The 13,105-nt window shown below is 35.6% G+C and overlaps 1 protein-coding gene across 6 annotated transcripts in view; it reads right to left on the bottom strand.

Moving 5' to 3' along the window:
• MCTP1 (multiple C2 and transmembrane domain containing 1) overlaps positions 1-13,105 on the bottom strand; it is a 495,837-nt gene that overhangs the window by 294,326 nt on the left and 188,406 nt on the right. The gene's annotated exons all lie outside the window — the stretch shown is intronic.

Consider the following 13,105-nt stretch of genomic DNA (forward strand, 5'->3'; position numbering starts at 1 on the left):
TACATAATTACATTTTTCCCTATTTCTGTCCAATCTTTCCATGAATCCAATAGGCAACAAAAAGCATTTTAAACAAATGAGTAAATGTATATATAAAGCACTCTGAAAATCACAAGAAACTTAAAAAAAATCACCAATAACTATTAGTATATTTCCCTCAATTACATTAATTTAACAGCAGCAGAAAAAATAGGAGCATAGGTTATGATTTCTAAGTAGTTATGGACTTAAAACTATTTTCTGTGTGCAGAAATGCATAAAATCGTAGCCAACACATATGTGTTGTAAATATACTAGTTATTATATTTGTTTTAGGAACTTGTGGTGGGACTCAGACTCTCAAAAATATTTTTTATATTACTTAAATACAATTTTAACATCTTGAGCACTTTAAAATACTTAACCCAGTCCATGGGCTAAATTTCTAACACTATTCAAAGTGGAACTTGAAATTCCTATCTTTTCGATACTATTGAAATATAAGAAACAATTCATGTCTGTTGGGGACTTCTTTTTCTGAAACACAAATTACTTTTATCAACAAAAGATAAGACAAGATAAAGCAACTGGTAAAAATTATGTACATTCAGCTTGAATTAGCTGGATTTCACTTTTTAGTCTTAGATCTTGATAACTTCTCCCACATTAGATGAAGGTACCACCTATTTAAGCAAGATAACTGAGAAGATAAATACTAAAATCTATTTCAAATTGTTTATCTGGTTTGTCAGGTTTTCAGATATGATTTCTTACTTTTTTTATACACTTAATGCAAAAATGATCCCTTCCAAAACCCTGACTTGTCCTTTTAAATATTACTGAAAAGGTACAGTCTCCCTAGAGGAACCAGCATGCAGTTATCCTCAGCAATACTTGGTTGACCTTTCATTTTTCTACCAAATTCACCTTAAGTCATTTTAATTTTTTATTGGGGATAAGGAAATGAGAAATGGATAGTCCATGAAAAGAATTTTCTCATTCTAAAGAATTTAACCTACTCACACCATCACGTCTCTTCCCCCCAAATGTACTCATTTAAACATCACAGTCATTTTTGAATGAGAGGACAATGTAACCTATGAAATAGAATTCATGTTTGCCTCCATTACTCTGGTAAATGGTATGACTTCTTTTTTTCTTTCTTTTTTTTTTTTAAGTCAGTCTAGGTTGCCTCTTGTTATGTTGGAGAGGCCTCCTCCTCAATGTTAATAGGGCCAGCATGCAGGATAATGCATGCTGACCTTGCGAAAGGCAAATCAGCGACCACACAATTAAACATCTTTAACTGGGCACAAAGACACCATGTAATCCAGCCACTGCTGAAGACGATATTTTTGTCCTTTCACTTTGTACAAAGTCATCCAGATCTGTTCCCACAGGAGTCCACAACATTTAAAAAATTCAGCAAGACCAGTAAAATAAGAGCAAACATTTTTATGGAAAATCCACCTCTCCCTCAGTTATAATTTATAATAGACAAAAATGTGTGATGTTTTATACTATGGGAAAAATGAGAAATAAATATAAATTTTAATTAGAGTGCTTCATGTGGGAAGAATTAAGTACCTTCAACATTAAACATAAATGATATTATTTTAGATAAATTTGCTACTTTTTTTTGGTAGTTTGAGACACCACTCTCAAACTCCATATCTTTATGGCAGAAATCTAATGGGTTCAGTGGAATTTTACAAACTGTCAATTAAAACAATGAGTTCATACAATTTATCTTATCTGGAGTCTTAATTGTGGCTTACCCCTATAGTTTTTCCAGTTAACTTGGATTTCAGGGTACAAATGAGGTTCCTGAAAACTTTTTATTTAGAATTTTAAACTTCTTTAAAATCTGAATACATTTGAACTTTTTCCCTCTGACCATATAAGACCAAAGATAAGTAGTTCTGTGTCACTACTTAACCAGAATTTCTTTTCTTTCTTTCTTTTTTTCTGTAATTTAAAATCACTTATTTACTCCCAGAATACAAGGTCTTATTGGAGAGCAGTTGATAATTGTTAAATAATGACAATTTTTTTCTTCATGATGTCTGAATGACTATGTGAGACACTTAAAAATGTGTTAATCTGTTCCTCCACCTTTCCTTAAATTAAAGCACTTAGAGGTTTTACCGATGCATTTTTAATGTGTCATCCAGTGTGTCAGGTTTAACTATGCCCTGCAGACTTAGAACTGAAAGTGCTCTTTGGTTAAAATTAACAATATCCTTGCCAAACGCTTTATTAAAAATCACTTCATTCAGCTAAGGACTAAAAAAGTGGTGTTATAGTTCATTAAATGATGCTAAGTGATTATAATAAAATCATTATAATAGAGATGTATTAATTTAAAAAAGATATAAGCCATCAGGTAACAGAATATAGCAATTAGATATATTCACACTGGTCTATGTTATAATCTGCAAAGAATGAACTTTCTTAAAGAAAGGAGTCAAAATGAAATGTTAGCATAGTCCTAGGAAGTACAAGGTGGACAAGTTAACATTACTAAAGTGCAATTATTCATCTGGTTGAATTCAGATTAGTTTGTTATCCCACTATCTCTTAAACAAAAACCCAACCTTTTGTAAAGCAAAACTATTATCTTTGACACCTTAATATAGCCAATTATTTTATAAAATATTTTTTTCTACTTTCAGTTTTCTCTCCACATAATTTATTTGCACAATACCTATATTGTTCTCTTTTGGTCTTATTAGCATTTTACATTAAATAATTCCACCCAATAATAAGAAAAATGCCTTTAAGAATAAAATATCTCAAAAAACTTAAAGTATTGTTATTTATCAGTCCAAATTAATCGTGTCTCATTATCATGAGCCCTGGCCAGTATAATGAATCCAGTGTTTCTAATTTTTGTGAAAATAGTAGCTTTTTTCTTATAACAACTAAAAGTGAGTGAGATTCCAAGTCTTCACAACAAGAAATTTGATGTTAAAATGTGAGAATGAAGATTTTTATACTCACCTTTATTATTTTAAAGAGTTAAAAGGAAATATCCTCCAGAAATAGCCCAAACACAATTTATAATAACTTACTAGTCTCAAGAAGTACCAATAAAACACAACAAATATCTTGAATCGGATATTTTTGCTTTTCAGAGATGTTTAGGTTCATGCATATTTTTCTTCTTGCTTCTCATTAAGGTTGGGTGATGTTTGGTTTCAGTTAGATAACACATTTGCTTCAAATAACATATAAATCAATCTTGAACTGCAATTACCATTTCACTGTCCACAAGCCAGCTATTTATCCTTTTGATTTCAACAGTAAATACGACCTCACATTATGTGAGTGCCACAAGTAATAAGATTTCAATTGAGAGAATCTATTATTGGCAGTACGGCTGAAACAAAAATAAGGAAAGAAATCTCATCACTGAAAGTCAAGATGATGAAAATGATGAGCAGGTAGTTAAGTAATGGGAAATGCCATGAAATGATTCATCCCATATAGAGGGGAGACAGGTATATTAAAAAAATAACAATGCTGATTTAGCTTTTCCTTGTGAGGGTATATCACTCTTGAAAGGAAGTGAGTAAAGGAAATGTGGTTTTATACCACAGAAAACATATAACATCATTATATGGCTATATTTAAGTCTTTTCAACGAACGTGAAGGCTCTGCAATAAGACATTACATTCACATGAAAAAGCTCAAAGACTGGCTATATGCCAAATACTAGCAGAAGAAAACTTGAAGAATCCTATCTTGTCTAAAACAAGATTCTAAAAACTAAAAGTAATGTGACCTGTGCCTTTACTAGAAAGTCAACTATGACTTTAGAACATGGCTAAAATAAACACATAGTACCAGAATTCAAAATACTATCCGTGAAATATAGATGACTATAGTGTATATATATATATATATATATAGACAATGGGAGTTACTTTTTAACTTAATTACCATAAACAGATTTTAACTTAATTACCATAAACAGTAGAAAGGACAATAATAATAATAATAATTAGCATTATATAGAGCAGGACTTCTTAAACTTTTTTCCACTCATGACCCCTTTTTTCAGTTTGTCAGCATTGTGTAGCCTGAAAGCATGCACGATACAAAGTATGAAAGAAGGCTGCAGTGAAGTTGTGCAGTGCAATATGGGCAAGCACTGTCAGAAACACCTTGGATTCATTACATGTTTGATTTCTAATTAATTAATTAATTAATGAAACAATTAATTAAAGAAACCTTTTACTGTTGCCTAATTTTTTGTGAACATGCACTTTATTCATTTTATCCTCACAATAGCCTAGGAGGTAAGTGCTGTTATTATGCCCATTTTTATAGATGAGGAAACTGAGGCAGACAGAACATAAGTGACTTTCCCATGTTCACACAGTTACTTTTAGTATTGATCATGAGACATGGGAGATGCTGGCACAGGACCACCCAGCATGGTGCACCCTCATCAGAGAAGGCATTATGCTATGAGCAAAACAGAATCACGGTAGCACAAAGGAAATATGAGGTACACAAATCTAGAGGCATCTCCACCCAAATGTCCAAATGAACCATTTGTGCCTGACCAGTCGCAGAACCTTCCAAGCTCATGTTGGAATGACTAGTCACACTCAAACAACTGTACTTGACCTCAATACTGAGGTCTACTATAAAGTAGTATAGTACTACTGGACCAATATACAGTGGAATCATTGGTCTTCTTCGAGTATGAAGGATGAACAAGTCTCTGAGTTCAGATTTGAACACAAGCCTTCCCGACTCCTTAAAAATATTAAGAAATGGGGACATGGGGCAGCCAGGTGGCTCAATGAGAAAGAGCATCGGCCCCAGAGTTGGGATGACCTGGGATCGAATCTGGGCTCAGATACTTAGTACCACACCCAGAAATAACTGGCCGTGTAACCTTGAGCAAGTTACTTAACCCCAATTGCTTTAAAGAAAAAAAAAGAAATGAGGACAAATCACATCAGTAACTGAAAAGATGGATTTCTTTACATCGATGACTGCAAATGAAACTTCTTCAGCCTACTCATTAAGTACTCCTAAAAGGGATGTAAGGGAAACCACCTACATTTGTTGCTTTGTTTTACTATATTCTTTCCCATATAAATAGATTGTCACTGAAGAGAATATTTAAGCAAGAAATCTCAATTATGGGTTATGAGTTGAGGAAGATGGAGAATTTGAATGAGACATTGCTTGGAGGAGGGAAGATGGAAAGACCATTTTAGTGGTGTTGTGTCCATCAAATCTGACATAGCATGTTGGAACTTTATGGTATGAAATTCTAGTTAATTATAAGAAAAAAAAATCAATCTTCCTAATTGACCAAAATCAACCCTGGCCATCTTGGGAAAATTAAATGGAGCCATTCCAAATCCACTGAAGTTATGAACCCTTCAAAAGTAAACAATCATATCCTCAAGGCTTGTGAAGAGATTTTAAGACATCATAGCTCTAGGAACTTTATTTAAATGACTTTGAAGGTCAAAAAAAGGTAACAAAAGTAGCTCTTACACGGGCATGGATTTATTTCTTCTGCTTTTTTTTTTTTTTAAAGCAATCAGGGTTAAGTAACTTGCTCAAGGTTACATGGCCAGTTATTTCTGTGTGTGGTGCTGAGTATCTGAGCCCAGATTTGATCCAGGTCATCCCAACACTGGAGCTGGTACTCTTACTTGCTGAGCCACCTGGCTGCCCCTAAGCAATTGGGGTTAAGTAACTTGCTCAAGGTTACACGGCCAGGTGTTTCTGGGTGCGTGCTAAGTGTCTGAGCCCAGGATTCAATCTCCAGGTCTTCTCAATACTGGAGCCGGTGGTCTTACTCGCTGTGCTACATGGCCACCCCTTCTTCTGCTTTTCTTAAGGTGGCCTTGATAGCCCTGGATGACTTTGAGTTTGGATGATGTATACCATGGGCTGCTAGGTGAGGCAGTACAGAGCATAGGGCTCAGAGTCAGGAAGACCTGAGCTCAAATCCAGTCTCAGACACTTAATAGCTGTGTGATCTTGAGCAAATCACCTGTTTGCCTCAATTTCATCTATAAAATAAGCTGGAGCAGGAAATGGCAAACCACTCCAGCATTGTTGCCAAGAAAACCCCAAATGTGGTCACAAAGGATTGGACACGACTGAAACAACCAAACACAATGTACACCAGGCCATTTGAAGGTAGAGGCCCTTCCTGCCTGCATTAAGATGGGTGTCATAAATTGTTCTTACTGTGTCACTCTGAGTGTGTTTTCTTCTCTTGAGGATTTTTAGAATAAATAATAAACTTTTTAGTACTGTTCTATAAGTTTATATGCAATTTAAATAATAGGGAGACTGGTATTAGAATTAATTCATACTAAGATGATGCTAAGCATATTTTTTGTGGATTGGTGGGAAGGTGGTTTGGGTGTGCTCTTAGGGATATTGGGAGGTAACATGGAGGAAGACATGCTATGACCTCATGTGTATCATAACTATTGAATGAATACCAGTTAAAAGGAAGATCATTTAGCTACAGGTGACATATTCCTCTCCCAATATAATGTTTTATTTCTTTCCAGTAAATATAACATTCCTGTACACTGCAGCAGATGGTGATCCTAAAATAATACATCTCCATTCCTTCTCCCTAGAGTGAAATTATAGTTCAAAGCATACATTTTTACTAGAAAGACAACCTCAATACTCACTTGCAACCACGTTACAGTTAGCACAGATTTTTCTTCACCTGGATTTTGACATTCACCTAGTGACTTTATTTCATTTCCATTTCATCAAGCTAACCTTCAAATAAACCATTGTTCAGGATATAGAGGTTAGTGTGAGTGTGTATCTTTCTTTCTCTCTCTTTCTCTCATATATACACACACACACATAGATACATACATAGGCAGAGGCAATGGTATATATGTACATGCCAATCCCCATATACTGAATATGTTTTATATATTTATATATAAATGTATTGTATAAATTGTACATTTATTACATAAATAATTCATTAAATAAATAATATATGCACTATATAAGCACATTTACATAATTTATATATTTAATATACAATATTTATCATTAATTTATGTATTTAAATGCACATATGTACTTATATATACACATCTAAATATACACATGTGTACATATGCTCGCATGCACATACATACCTTACCATTTGTGACTTATCCCCCCCACCCTCACCCCTTACCTTTTCCATTGAATCACATTCTCATTATTTTATTATAAACACTGCCTGGACCAGACATATCTGCTTTGGATAGGTAAAGAGGCAGCAGCAAACATGAAACTGACCTTTAAGTAAATCAGGTCTTTTGTTGCATGGGATTCATCTCTGGTAGAAAAGATCTTATAGGAACATAGAGTTTGAAGGGGCCTCAGAAACCACTGATTCCATAACCCCCTCCCCATTTTACAGGGGGGTAAACTGAGGCCCAAGAGTAAACTGTTCTAGGTGGCAAAGTTAGATGCAGGATTTGACCTTGTATCCTCTGAATCCAGAGTCAGTGTTCCTTTCATTGTGCTATGAGGCTTCTCCATTTCTAGCTGATTGGGGGCAGAAAGGGTACTATTGCTACTATTTAGAAATAGATTCTATCAGTCATTTTCTTCAGTCCAAGATGGGCATTTGCTTTGGACCTAAGCCAGCTATATACTCTCTGGTCCAGAAGAGTAATATTTTAATTCATTTCAACAAACAGTAAATATCTACTATGTTCAGGGCACCATACTTGCCCTGTGGAATACAAAGTTAAAAATGAAATGATCTCTGTCCTTTAGGATTTTTTTTTCTAAATTTTTGTATCCTACTATATTCTGTATTTTACTTGTGGAAATCAAAAGTAAATCTATTAAAATATCTATGCTGAGAGGAGGGGTGGGGTAGCTGTGGTGTTGTAGATAGAAAGCTGATTTTAGAATCATGAAGTTCTGAATTCAAGAACTGCCTCTGATACATATTTGCTATAATAATATTGAGAGGGGCGGCCAGGTAGCACAGTGAGTAAGAGCACTGGCTCCAGTGTTGGGATGACCTGGAGATTGAATCCCGGGCTCAGACACTTAGCACCCACCCAGAAACACTTGGCCGTGTAACCTTGAGCAAGTTACTTAACCCCAATTGCTTAAAAAATAATAATAATAATACTGAGAATTCTTTACAACAACGAAATTACAGATTGATTCTAGTCCATTAAATATTTAGTAGTATGGGGTGGCTCGGTGGTGCAGGGAATAGAGCACTGGTCCTGGAGTCAGGAGGACCTGAGTTCAAATTTGGCCTCAGATACTTAACACAAAAAAAACTAGCCATGTGACCTTGGGCAAGTCACTTTAACCCCAATTGCCCTACCTCCCCCCTATAAAAAGCAAAAAAAAAAATTAGTGGTAATATTCAATAATGAGAACAAAGTAAAAACAGTTCATTGTTATTTTCAAATTGTGATTTATAGTAGTAATATGCTAACTAAAGACATCTAATGCAAAAAGAACATGTCTCAGAAATAAATCATGTCTTAAACAACTATGGGCTGTCCCAAAAGTGTTAGTGCAGCTTTAAGATCTTAAAGCTTAAAACTTAAAACTTTGTAATGGAAACATTATCTCTGATCATGGCAAAGATGATGCAACATATACATAGATACTCACATATATGTATACACACACACACCAGATCTATGATTGTATCTACAGGGAGAATTATTTTTTGAGGGGTGGAGGAACATCACCATGACCTGGGCCCATCAAGAAAGGGCTACTGTGGGAAGTGTAGTTTTTTTAAAGAAGAAACCGGGGATTCTCTGAAGCTGTGATGAGGAGAGTGAACATTAAACATGGGAGATAGCTTGGGCAAAGGCATGGAGGTAGGAAACATTAGCTGGAATGTAGAGTGAGACGGAGGAATTGGAAAGATGATAGGGTGAAGCCTTATTGTATTTGCTTTAAAAAGCAAAGAGAGGGCTTTGTGTTTTATTCTAGAGACTGAAAAGAAACCAGCAAACTTCTCAAGCAAGGCAGTGATAAGGAAATGACAGAGTTAGATCTATGCCTTAAGAAAATTAGTTTTGGGGGCGGCTAGGTGGCTCAGTGAATAGAGCACCAGCCCTGGGATCAGGAGGACCTGAGTTCATATACGGCCTCAAACATTTAACACTTACTAGTCATGTGACCTTGGGCAAGTCACTTAACTCCAATTGCCCTGCCCTCCCCCCTCTCCAAAAAAAAAAAAATCAATTTTGAAGCTTTTTGGAGAATGGGTAAAAGTGGGTGTTCTGTCCAAAGGAATATAAATTTTGATCTTTGTAAAAGATATCTTGGGGTGGGGCGGCCAGGTAGCACAGCGAGTAAGAGCACCGGTTCCAGTGTCAGGATGACCTGTGGATCGAATCTGGGCTCAGACATTTAGTACCCACCCAGAAACACCTGGCTGTGTAATCTTGAGCAAGTTACTTAACCCCAATTGCTTTAAAAAAATATATTGGGATTTATGGGCTAGATTTCTTTTTTTAAGGATCATGCCTTAAACCCAAATCACTCTACCTTTCATTGATTGGCCAACAATATGTCCCAACCCAAACCACATTTGGTCATTGCTTGGGCTCTGATTGCTCAGAGTGAGTATAAATAGTATTTTTTTCTGTTTTGACCAGAAAACCTGAGGGTCTTCCCCTCCCTGGCTGATTTTTTTTTGGTTTATTTTTTTTTTCCCCTTTTTTGGAGGGCAATTGGGGTTAAGCAATTTGCCCAAGGTTACACGGCAGGTTTTTGTGTGTGTGGGTGTTAAGTGTCTAAGGCCAGAATCGAACTCAGGTCCTGCTGACTCCGGGGCCGGCGCTTTACTCACTGCGCTGTAAGGGTTATGGGATTTAAAGATCCTCCATGCCCCATTGGACTTGCTGGCGTAGCAGGAAGGGGTGGAGCAAGAGGAAGCGGAAGCCAAACTAGAGCTCCTACAGTGGCTGGCGGTGGTGGCGACGGTGGCAGCAGCAGCAGAGGCAGTGGCAGCAGCAGCACAAAGCCCGTTTTGAGTCAGCCAGAATTTCTGTTAAGGACTCCTGCTGAGGACTGCCAGGGGCCGGAGTTGCTGGGAGCGTGCTTCCTGGATGCTGGGTGGTTGCTGTGAGTGGGGAGAGGAGGACCTTTGCCTGAGGTAGCCTGTTCTGTTTTAAAGGCTTGAGAATGTGGGTGCTTTCTACTTTATCTACCTGTGCCAATTTCATAACTACTCTGATGGCTTTCACCTTCTGGTTTTGGGACTCAGTCTTTTGGTATCTTAATAAATTTTCTAGCTTATTCCCCCATATGGCAAGCATGATGTATTTTGTGATGAATAATTATATCAGCATATCTGTAATCTCCATAGGCATTGTGAATATGGCATTGCTGATACATGCGCCACCTAGCCGGGTTGTTGTTTTTTTTTTTTTTTAACTAGGTAAAAGAAACCATTCTTTGCCTCATTTCTTACTTAACCTCAATCACCGAATGGGCATTGCCTCAGCCAGACTGAGATCTGGGAAAAGACCTTAGCTTAAAAAGGTCAAGGTCTACCACTGCAACCAGAGCTATCTCCAGTCTTCCTAATCTATATCTTGCCACTGGACCCAAATGGCTCCAGAGGAGAAAGAAAGGCTGGTGACTTTGCAAAGGCCTCCCTCACTTAAATCCAATTCACTTGAAAGTTATGGCATCACCTTCCTGAAGTCACGATCCTCTTTAAGAATGAAGGACAAACAACGAACAAACAAAAAGGAGAGATGAGAAAGCAGGGAGACCATTTATGAGGCTATTATAACACTCCAGGTAAGATGTGATAAGGCCTGAAAGAATAATTTAAAAAAATAAGATTGTTCCTAAACATTTCTATAGTCCTTATTTGGAAGATATACAAATTATGTCTACCCCATTTCTTTTAAAAATATAAAATGCATCTCCAAAAGTAATTTCTTTGTCTTGAGCCTGATGACAATGTTGATTAAATCCATTCCCATGAGACTTCCACTAATTTTGAAACCTTTCCTAATGCTCCTGCACTTATCTTCTATTCCCTATTCAGACCAATTACCAATAACTACATATAATAGAGAACCTTCAATTCAGTTTGCTACAAAATCTGTCTTAGATGCATGCCTCTTTCAGTCTGAGTACCTGTTAACCATAAGGACACTGTCTCCATATGGGTACCTGATAGCCTTTCAGGGAAATTACGAATATCTATTGGATAGCAATGTAATGTAATTATAGATAGAAATGTAATAATGTAAATAATGTAAAACTTTCCTTGCTGGAGTACAGAAAGACCTATTGTTTCTACTTTCTATGGAGAAGAAATTTTTCTGAAAGCGATACTCCAGAGAAGGTGCTCTTAAGCTGTGTGTTTGTGTGTGTGTGTGTGTGTGTGTGTGTGTGTGTGTGTGTGTGTGATGGATCCCATCAGCAGGCTGATAAAGCTTACAGAGTCCACATCAGAATAATATTTTTAAACACATAAAGGAAACCAATTATACTGAAATACTGTTATTAAAATAAATACTTTTTAAAATGAGGCCATGAACCCAAGAACCATTGTTAGAGGAAAATCTAGGTACCCCTCTCTTTGCCCTTTTAAGATCAAGTTTCAACCTATTTTTCCAATGGGAATTCACACTCCTCTGTCTCACACACCCAATATGCCAATGAAAATGGCCTATTTTCCACCTCCATGCCTTTGTCCAGGCTGTCTCCCATATTTATAATGTTCTCCTTCCTCATCACAGCTTCAGAGAATCCTTAGCTTGTTTAGTCTTAGAGGTGAGATTATTGCCATCTAAATACTTGAGACAACAGAGTTGTCAAGATGTTTTTGTTGCATTGATTTGCATTTCTTTGGTGAACATATTATGTTTCAATTTGGAAATAAGAATGAACTATTTTTTCTCTCATCACTCAATTTTCCCATTAAATCTCATATAGCAAAGAAAAAAGGCATTTTGGACCAAGAATCCAAAAATTTGAGGTACTATATACAAGAATCTAAATATATATTCTATACCTTTAGTGGCAAGGTAGAGAAGAATACCTAACAGATTATATAGATATGTTATTCATATGAAAATACATTTTGAACAATTTACAAATAAGAGAGGTATTAACTCTTTTTTTAATGAAAACAAGCACATATTTTTCTTATATAGATTTGGCTTATAAAAATGGTAAAAAATTTTGTACACAACATACTCATAAAAAGAAGTGTCTTCTCTCTGGGGTTTGGGGGGGTATACTAAAACAAAGTGCTAAAAATAAACATTTCATTGTTGCCAAGTGGAGTGTTATAATGCCACATCTGAATTGTTTGGAAAAAGCAGAATTCTACATATGAGAATGCCTTATTTTCACTAAGGCCTATTAATGCAGGGTATGCACAAAGTCTTAATATTGTGTTTTAAGTTGCTTAAAATTGCAATAAGACTTTTGGGACACCCTGAACTATCTACAGAGAAGAAAGAAACCTGCTCACATGTAGTTTTAAGATGAGTAACTGCAAAACAAATACTGTTATACTATATAATATTAAAGTGTAATTATAGAGAGGAATCTAATATAAATAAGAATTTTCCATCTCTGAATAACCTTTAAATTTTACCTATATGACTGAAACCACTTATCAGAATTAATAAATACCTAATCAGAAACATATAAAAACTTATAAATTTCTAAGTATAATCAAATACCAATACTGGTATTCCTTTCCAAATATTTCTATCATAAAATATATAGAAATTACATATAAACCTATTAAAAAGACAAATCTGATTTTTAAAATTGCTTATAATCCTCTTTGTACAGCAAATTACCTTTGGATTTATCTTACAAGGAAAAGCAAACTTACAGGAAGGACTTATGTGCATGTCATGAACCTTACAAAGATACCCATAAACTTTACGAACATTTTCTTTTTTCATCACTTAAAAAAAGTTACATATTGAAACAATAAAAAATAAAAACAAAAGAAGAAAACGTGATTGGGTTAGAAGGAAAAAAAAGTTTGCCATTAACCAGGGTCTAAAAAAAGTTGCCATGATCTTTTAAAATGAGTATTGACTTTTTAGAAGAAAGAGCAAACAATACTGTAAA

Source organism: Petaurus breviceps, unplaced genomic scaffold (assembly GCF_028583685.1).
Source record: "Petaurus breviceps papuanus isolate PSGF00001 unplaced genomic scaffold, PetGlider_PUasm1.0 175, whole genome shotgun sequence".
Lineage (NCBI taxonomy): Eukaryota > Metazoa > Chordata > Mammalia > Diprotodontia > Petauridae > Petaurus > Petaurus breviceps.